The following is a 9,825-nucleotide window of genomic DNA, read 5'->3' on the forward strand; positions in this document are numbered from 1 at the left end:
TCTGTGGGAATGGCTGATCTGACAAATGTGCAGTGTGGGACTGATAAGGCTATGGTAGTACACACTGTGGGAATAACAAATCTGACCACCGCACACAATGAGGATGGAAAATCTGAGCAGGGCACACCATGGGAATGGGACGTCTGATCAGTGCACACTGTGGGGATGACATATCTGACTAATGCACACTGTGGGGATGGCAAATCTGACCAGTGTGTTCTGTGGGAATGGCAAATCTGATGAGTGCATACTAAGGGAATAGCAAATCAAACCAGTGTGCACTGAAGGAATGATAAGGCTATCATAGTACACACTGTGAGAATTGTAAGGCTATGGCAGTAAACACTGTGGGAATGATGAGGCTACGGCAGTTCACACTGTAGGAGTGGTAAGGCTATGGTTGTGCACACTGTGGGAATGGTAAGGCTATGTCAGTGCACACTGTCGGAATGGTAAGGCTATGGCTGTGCACACTGTGGGAATGGTAAGGCTATGGTAGTGTACACTGAGGGAATGGTAAGGCTATGCAGTGCACACTGAGGGAATGATGAGGCTACGGCAGTGCACACTGTTGGAGTGATAAGGCTATGGCAGTCCACACTGTAGGAGTGGTAAGGCTATGGCTGTGCACACTGTGGGAATGTTAAGGCTATGACAGTGCAAACTGTAGGAGTGGTAAGACTATGGCTGTGCACACTGTTGGAATGATAAGGATATGGCAGTGCACACTGAGGGAATGATGAGGCTACGGCAGTACAAACTGTAGGAGTGGTAAGGCTATGGCTGTGCACACTGTGGGAATGGTAAGGATATGGCAGTGCACACTGAGGGAAGATGAGACTATGGCAGTGCACACTGAGGGAATGATGAGACTATGGCAGTGCACATAGCAAGGTAGGTTGAGAATTCCACTGAGCAAAGCATAACACCTGATACCCTAGAAGGGCAAGCTGTGCCAGCCATATGAGGCCTACCCTGATACACTGGGCAACTCACACAGGTTGAGTGGGCAGGAAAGCACCTTCTGCTGTGTGAACAGTGCTGGTATATTGAGAAGTGTGTATTCCTATAGGCAGTGTATGTTATCAGTAACTACAACAAACTATTAAATACACAACTATCTTAATATGACATCTATATGCTGTTATAGTAATACAATAGCATACTCACCCCTGTGACTGGAATGACACTTCATATCCCTCTGAAAGAGGAGCCTGTTATTCTTGAATTGTTCATGATCTAAAAAATAACAAAGAAAATGAAAATTTGCATGGAGCATATGTCTTGCAATTGGCATTTATGTTATATAATGCAGTAAAATAATATGCACCTAATCATCAAACTACAAAGAACTAAGAACAAGGGAACAAAGAAAAACTGTTATACAAAGAAAGAACTGTTATACATCAGACTTTGAGAAAAATATCAGACTTTTTGGTATAAATATGAATGTGTATAAACAAGCTTTGGGGATTTGCCATAGAGAGCTGACAGCATCTGTGTTGCATGCTTGTAGATCCGAAAGGAGAATGTAACAATAAAGTGTATTAACTGAAGTGGTGTCTCTGTGTATTTATTGTACTCAGTACAATACAATAATAAGACTAGTTGATCATAATAAATAGTTAAATATACTTTGGTATGCATGCATGTAAATGCAAGTAACAACAAGAAACCAACAGAAGGTGTCATATCATTTTTTACCTTTTCTTAACCTATTTAACTGACTGCCAATAAAAAGCTCATCAGATCACAGTATTGACATCTGCACTACTCACTTGAATGGGTAATGCCGGCAGTAGCAGTCACCAACTTGACAAGCCAGTGCCAGATATCCTTCTTCTACTAGGGACCCTTATAGGAAGACCCCACATGAGTTCCTGGTGGTCTCAGTACATTATGTACAGAAATATTTTGGACTCCTTAGAGCATTGCCTGAGAGATCATAGGATCATAGGAGGTTACTAAGCTAATGACCCTGAGTCCCTTACAAGTCTAGCCAAGAGTTTATCCCCAAAAAGAAACTTCAGTCAGCACCTGTCACCCCTGTTAATTAGGGACATAGGTGGAACCCCTGGGAAAAATTTGTTGTTTCCCATCCACTCATCAAAGGTTGCGCTTGAAGAGGGTCAGCGAGGTATTCTGTTTGACATGTATGGGAAGCCAATTCCAGAGACCGGGCAGTCTCTGAGAGACAAACCTGTCTCTCCAGCAGATTTTGTTGATGTTGCATATTAGATTCAGGCCTTTTGAGAGTGCAGTATATGAGGAGTTATACTTATGCATATGGAGCATCTCTAGTATGGCAGGGTTCAAGATCACCTTGTAGGCGAAACACAGATCACAACTAAGCAATCTGTACAATACTGAGAAGAGTGATTGTGATTTCAGCCTGTCTGCATAGGACATGTGTTGGAGGCTATGGATACTGTTTGTGAGGTATTTCAGTGTCATTTCCAGTTGGAGAATATGTTCAGAGAGGTACATCCCAAACAGGCATTATACTCAATTATTGGTCTAATGAAGGAGGAGTGTGGAGTTCTGCCACACGCAGTGCCTACAGAGGGCTTGGCCACTTCATAGGTCATGGTCTAAAGTATTATGATTCCACATTCCCATCCACACATGTGTTTCCTGTCATATCATCTGTGTCAGCAAACATCGAGGCAGTGTTGCTGGGTGATGTGTTTCCTGTCATACAATGTGTGTCAGCAGACATTGAGGCAGTGTTGTTGCGTGATGTGTTTCCTGTCATATGATGTGTCAGCAGGCATTGAGGTAGTGTTGCTGCAGGATGTGTTTCCTGTCATATGATGTGTGTCAGCAGGCACTGAGGTAGTGATGCGTGATGTGTTTCCTGTCATATGATGTGTGTCAGCAGGCACTGAGGCAGTGTTGTTGCGTGATGTGTTTCCTGTCATACGATGTGTGTCAGCAGGCACTGAGGCAGTGTTGCTGCGTGATGTGTTTCCTGTCATATGATGTGTCAGCAGGCATTGAGGTAGTGTTGCTGCGGGATGTGTTTCCTGTCATATGATGTGTGTCAGCAGGCACTGAGGTAGTGTTCCTGCATCATGTGTTTCCTATCATATTATGTGTGTCAGCAGGTATTAAGGCAGTGTTGTTGCATGATGTGTTTCCTGTCATATGATGTGTGTCAGCAGGCACTGAGGTAGTGTTGTTGCGTGATGTGTTTCCTGCCATATGACATGTGTATCAGCAGGCATTGAGGTAGTGTTGCTGCAGGATGTGTTTCCTGTCATATGATGTGTGTCAGCAGGCACTGAGGCAGTGTTGCTGCTTGATGTTTTTCCTGTCATATGATATATGTCAGCAGACATAGAGGCAGTGTTGCTGGGTGATGTGTTTCCTGCCATATGACATGTGTGTCAGCAGGCATTGAGGCAGTGTTGTTGCGTGATGTGTTTCCTGTCATATGATGTGTGTCAGCAGGCACTGAGGCAGTGTTGTTGCATGATGTGTTTCCTGCCATATGACATGTGTGTCAGCAGGCATTGAGGCAGTGTTGTTGCATGACACGTTTCCTGCCATATGACATGTGTGTCAGCAGGCACTGAGGTAGTGTTGTTGTGTGATGTGTTTCCTGTCATACGATGTGTGTCAGCAGGCATTGAGGTAGTGTTGCTGCAGGATGTGTTTCCTGTCATATGATGTGTGTCAGCAGGCACTGAGGCACTGTCATTGTGTGATGTTTTTCCTGTCATACGCTGTGTATCAGCAGGCATTGAGGTAGTGTTGCTGCAGGATGTATTTTCTGTCATATGACGTGTGTCAGCAGGCACTGAGGCAGTGTTGTTGTGTGATGTGTTTCCTGTCATACGCTGTGTGTCAGCAGGCATTGAGGTAGTGTTGCTGCAGGATGTGTTTCCTGTCATATGATGTGTGTCAGCAGGCAATGAGGTAGTGTTGCTGCAGGATGCGTTTCCTGTCATATGATGTGTGTCAGCAGGCATTGAGGCAGTGTTGCTGCGTGATGTGTTTCCAGTCATACAATGTGTGTCAGCAGGCACTGAGGTAGTGTTGCTACTTGATGTGTTTCCTGTCATATGATGTGTGTCAGCAGGCACTGAGACAGTGTTGCTGTTTGATGTTTTTCCTGTCATATGATGTGTGTCAGCAGGCACTGAGGCAGTGTTGCTGCTTGATGTTTTTCCTGTCATATGATATATGTCAGCAGGCACTCAGGCAGTGTTGTTGCGTGATGTGTTTCCTGTCATATGATGTGTGTCAGCAGGCAGTGAGGCAGTCTTGCTGCATGATGTGTTTTCTGTCATACAATGTGTGTCAGCATGCACTGAGGTAGTGTTGCTGCAGGATGTGTTTCTTGTCATATGATGTGTGTCAGCAGGCACTGAGGCAGTGTTGCTGCTTGATGTTTTTACTGTCATATGATATATGTCAGCAGACATAGAGTTGGTGTTCCAGTGTCATGTGTTTCCTGTCATATTATGTGTGTCAGCAGGCACTGAGGCAGTGTTGTTGCGTGATGTGTTTCCTGTCATATGATGTGTGTCAGCAGGCATTGAGGTAGTGTTGCTGTGTGATGTGTTTCCTGTCATATGATGTGTGTCAGCAGGCATTGAGGTAGTGTTGCTGCAGGATGTGTTTCCTGTCATATGATGTGTGTCAGCAGGCACTGAGGCAGTGTTGCTGCTTGATGTTTTTCCTGTCATATGATATATGTCAGCAGGCACTCAGGCAGTGTTGTTGCGTGATGTGTTTCCTGTCATATGATGTGTGTCAGCAGGCAGTGAGGCAGTCTTGCTGCATGATGTGTTTTCTGTCATACAATGTGTGTGTCAGCATGCACTGAGGTAGTGTTGCTGCAGGATGTGTTTCTTGTCATATGATGTGTGTCAGCAGGCACTGAGGCAGTGTTGCTGCTTGATGTTTTTACTGTCATATGATATATGTCAGCAGACATAGAGTCAGTGTTGCTGGGTGATGTGTTTCCTGCCATATGACAGTGTTTCAGAAGACAATGAGGCAGTGTTGCTGCGTGATGTGTTTCCTGTCATATGATGTGTGTCAGCAGGCACTGAGGCAGTGTTGTTGCATGATGTGTTTCCTGTCATATGATGTGTGTCAGCAGGCATTGAGGCAGTGTTGTTGCATGATGTGTTTCCTGTCATATGACATGTGTGTCAGCAGGCACTGAGGCAGTGTTGTTGTGTGATGTGTTTCCTGTCATACGATGTGTGTCAGCAGGCATTGAGGTAGTGTTGCTGCAGGATGTGTTTCCTGTCATATGATGTGTGTCAGCAGGCACTGAGGCACTGTCATTGTGTGATGTTTTTCCTGTCATACGCTGTGTATCAGCAGGCATTGAGGTAGTGTTGCTGCAGGATGTGTTTCCTGTCATATGATGTGTGTCAGCAGGCACTGAGGCAGTGTTGTTGTGTGATGTCTTTCCTGTCATATGCTGTGTGTCAGCAGGCATTGAGGCAGTGTTGCTGCAGGATGTGTTTCCTGTCATATGATGTGTGTCAGCAGGCACTGAGGCAGTGTTGTTGCATGATGTGTTTCCTGTCATATGATGTGTGTCAGCAGGCAATGAGGTAGTGTTGCTGCAGGATGTGTTTCCTGTCATATGATGTGTGTCAGCAGGCATTGAGGCAGTGTTGCTGCGTGATGTGTTTCCAGTCATACAATGTGTGTCAGCAGGCACTGAGGTAGTGTTGCTGCTTGATGTGTTTCCTGTCATATGATGTGTGTCAGCAGGCACTGAGGCAGTGTTGCTGCGTGATGTGTTTCCTGTCATACAATGTGTGTCAGCAGGCACTGAGGTAGTGTTGCTACTTGATGTGTTTCCTGTCATATGATGTGTGTCAGCAGGCACTGAGACAGTGTTGCTGCTTGATGTTTTTCCTGTCATATGATATATGTCAGCAGGCACTCAGGCAGTGTTGTTGTGTGATGTGTTTCCTGTCATATGATGTGTGTCAGCAGGCAGTGAGGCAGTCTTGCTGCATGATGTGTTTTCTGTCATACAATGTGTGTGTCAGCATGCACTGAGGTAGTGTTGCTGCAGGATGTGTTTCTTGTCATACTCGGAGGCTCTAAATAAAGATCTGCCTAAGCAGCAGAGACCTCCAAAGCAGACACCCAAGCAACCGCTACCCCAAAACAAAACATGTGCAACACATATCTCACAAAGCCAGTGTGCCGAACAGTCACAGCCCTTAAGACTAAACAACACACCTGATACACTTGTAATAGGTGACTATCATCAGGCATACTGACGTCCCACTCACCAGGCTGAACAAGGAGAGGGTCACGGTGAGCAGCCTGTCAGGAGCTAGGATCTGCCACATAACACAAGCACTCAGGTCAGTCCAAGGCAACTACAAATATGACTCAGTCAGTGTCCATGCTGGTGTGAATGACCTGAGACGTACCTCCCTGGACTACATGAAAAGAGACATAAAGGAGCTCTCTGAGCATGTAGCCCAGGCCGGTATGACCCTGACCTTGAGTAGCATCTTACCCTCACCAAGAATGATGCCACAATATGAAGACAAGATGATCAATTTCAACAAATGGCTTAAGTACTGGTGTCATTCAAAGGGGATCCAATGCCTGTCAGCTTGGGATGATATGCTCAACAAGCCCCGATGCTTCGCTAGGGACGGCTTGCACCTGTCATCCCTGGGCTTTCGGATATTGGCAAAGGCTCTTGCTACCCCATAGTGCCTTTTTAGGCAAGGCTCAAAAGACAAACCCACCTCCATAGGTATCACAAGGGATAAGAAACTAAGAGTAATGCTACTCAACGCCAGAAGTCTAAACCTCAAGATGCACTTCGAAACTCTCCTTAGCATGGAGAACATCGATATCTGTGCAGTAACAGAAACCTGGTTCAGGGCTCCCGAGAGCACCCCAGCACTACCAGGTTATACCTCATACCATGCTTTTCGGCCCCAAAACTTGGACCGAACAGCAAAAGGAGGGGGAGTATCGATATTCATCAAAGATACCCACACCTCCAGGTTGGTGGCAAAGCACGAAGAATCAGAGACTATCCATGTGCAACTAACAGTGGGTAAAACTACCTTCCAGTTTATAGCCTGCTACAGACCACCCTCCCAAACCCAGGAACCCCACTCGGCCTTTCTGAGAACACTGGAAAATATGAAGGTCTCCCCAAACACCATTATATTGGGCGACTTCAACTACCCAAACATAGACTGGGAGCATTACTCTAGCTCCAACACCCAAGCCCAAAGGTTCCTAGAATTTATAAACTCAAATGCTATGGAACAACTTGTTACCACTCCCACAAGAGGGGAAAACATACTGGACCTGATCATCACCAACATGGGGACTCTATGCTCCAGACCAGAAGTGTATCCCTCACTGGTAAGATCAGACCATAAACTAATCTCACTGGATATTCACATCCCGACCCCACACCCTGCCCAGAAAACCACAGTGAAAAACTTCTCTAAAGCAAATTTCACACTCCTCAAAACCAAGGTGGAATCCTTCAAAGCCCCCGGGCCTGTGGAAAATATGGTCCAGACTGCAGAATCCTTTATAAACGCATTCTATGAACACCTTCAGGAATGCATGGATCATGTGATCCCAAATAAAACCAAGCCCCAATCCTCCAAAGGCAGATGTCCTGTCTGGTGGACCCCAGCCATAAACAAACTATACAATAGAAGGAGGAAGCTACTAAATGATAGAGCAAAATCCCAAAAAGGGAAGGCATCACTGATCAGTATTAGCAAAAAACTACGGGCACTCATAAAATTGTCTAAGGCCAGCTTCGAGAGAAAAATTGCACAGGACACTAAGGATAATCACAAGGTTTTCTTTAGTTATGTTAGGAACCTGGGTGGTAATTCCCAGATATGCTCAGAATTAGTCCAAAATGACAAAAAATACACTGAACCCACAGACATTGCCAACATCCTAGCTGACAGGTTCAGTGCAAACGTCCCCCCCCTCCCCACCAAAAGGGCAAATATCTATCCCAGCAGGGTGTTTCCCCCCTGACATCTCAGATGCTCAGGTAAGAGCTGCCCTCTCCAAAGCAAAAAACACAGCATCAATGGGACCAGATGGTGTCCCGGGCTGCATTCTACATGAACTCCAAGAAGAGCTAAACCCAAACATAAAACTACTGTTCAATCTCAGCCTTACTACAGGATATGTGCCCAAAGAGTGGCGTACAGCAACAGTGGTCCCTCTCCATAAAGGTGGTGCCTCAATGGATCCTGGAAACTATCGCCCCATAAGCCTGACTAGCTTGGTCTGCAAAGCTATGGAAATGATCATCATGGACCTCATAAATAAAGATATTGGGGACCTACAGACACTGGATCCTACCCAGTTTGGCTTTGTTAAGGGCAGATCCTGCCTCTTAAACCTGGTTGATTTCTTTGAAACAGTCACCAAGGCCATTGACAAGGGGAAGGTGGTCCACACAGCCTACCTGGACCTCGCAAAAGCCTTCGATACAATACCCCTCTCGGGCATTATAGATAAGCTCACCAGCTTAAATATAAACCCCTATGTCACTAGATGGATTGCAAACTGTCTCAAGGACAGAACCCACATGGTTAGAATTGCTGGAGCCATGTCAGACTCCAAACCAGTTACAAGTGGTGTCCCACAAGGCTCAGTCCTGGGACCTCTCTTGTTCGGTATATATTTCTTGGAGGTACAGGCCAACACGGAAGGACTGTGGCTGACCAAGTTCGCAGATGACTGCAAACTGGGCGCCATAATTGACTCTCCAGCCGACACAAGCATCCTCCAAAAGGAACTCATAGAAACAGACAACTGGTTCCAGAGCCATGGCCTCAAGCTAAATGCCAAAAAGTATATAGTCATCCCCTTTGGCAAAAACAAAGTGCCCACAAATTACCACATAGGTGGTAATCCATTAAGTACAGAAGAAGTAATTAGGGACCTGGGGACCCAAGTTGATAACAATCTCTCATTTGACAACCACGTGGCCAAAGTGGTTAGAAAAACATTTTATATAGCCCACCTAATCATGAAGGGATTCACATCTAGATCAGGGAGGTCATTGTGCCTCTTTACTCATCCCTCATCAGGCCCATAATTGAGTACAATGCCCCTTTTGGGATGTACCTTACCAGACACATGCAGCAACTGGAAAGACCCCAAAAGTACCTCACCAAGAGGATCAAAGGGCTCAAACAGATGCCATATGCTGCCCGGTTAAAGAAACTCCAGCTCTACTCAGTGGCATACCGCCTGTTCAGAGGCGATCTGTGCCTGATGTATAAAGCCATGTCCAACCCGGAATTAATGGACATGCTGCACCTCAGAAAATCCAAATCCCAGACTCTGGCTCGAGACTTGAACCTCAGCACTGAAATAAATAGGATATGCTGGAGGGACAGATTCATAACCCAGAGGCTCCCTTCACTCTGGAATAAAATCCCAGTCCAGGTTAGGCAGAGTCCCTCATTGACTCTCTTCAAGAGGAATCTTGATGAGTGGATGGGAGATCGTAGGTTTACCCCGGGTATCACTTCTGTGTCACTGTTAGACAGAGGCACAGTATACTAACCTAGAAAAAGGGCATAGCAAAATAAATTTAAAAAGGGTGGCGAAAGCCAAATACATTCTGGCTAGGCTTATAAATGCCCTAGGGCAGGTAGCCTAGCACGAACCTATGAACCTATGAACCTATATGATGTGTGTCAACAGGCACTAAGGCAGTGTTGCTGCTTGATATTTTTACTGTCATATGATATATGTCAGTAGACATAGAGTCGGTGTTGCTGGGTGATGTGTTTCCTGCCATATGATGGGCCCTGAAAG

The sequence above is a fragment of the Protopterus annectens genome, chromosome 5.part0 (assembly GCF_019279795.1).
Source record: "Protopterus annectens isolate FY-2018-M chromosome 5.part0, PAN1.0, whole genome shotgun sequence".
In the NCBI taxonomy this organism is placed as follows: domain Eukaryota; kingdom Metazoa; phylum Chordata; order Ceratodontiformes; family Protopteridae; genus Protopterus; species Protopterus annectens.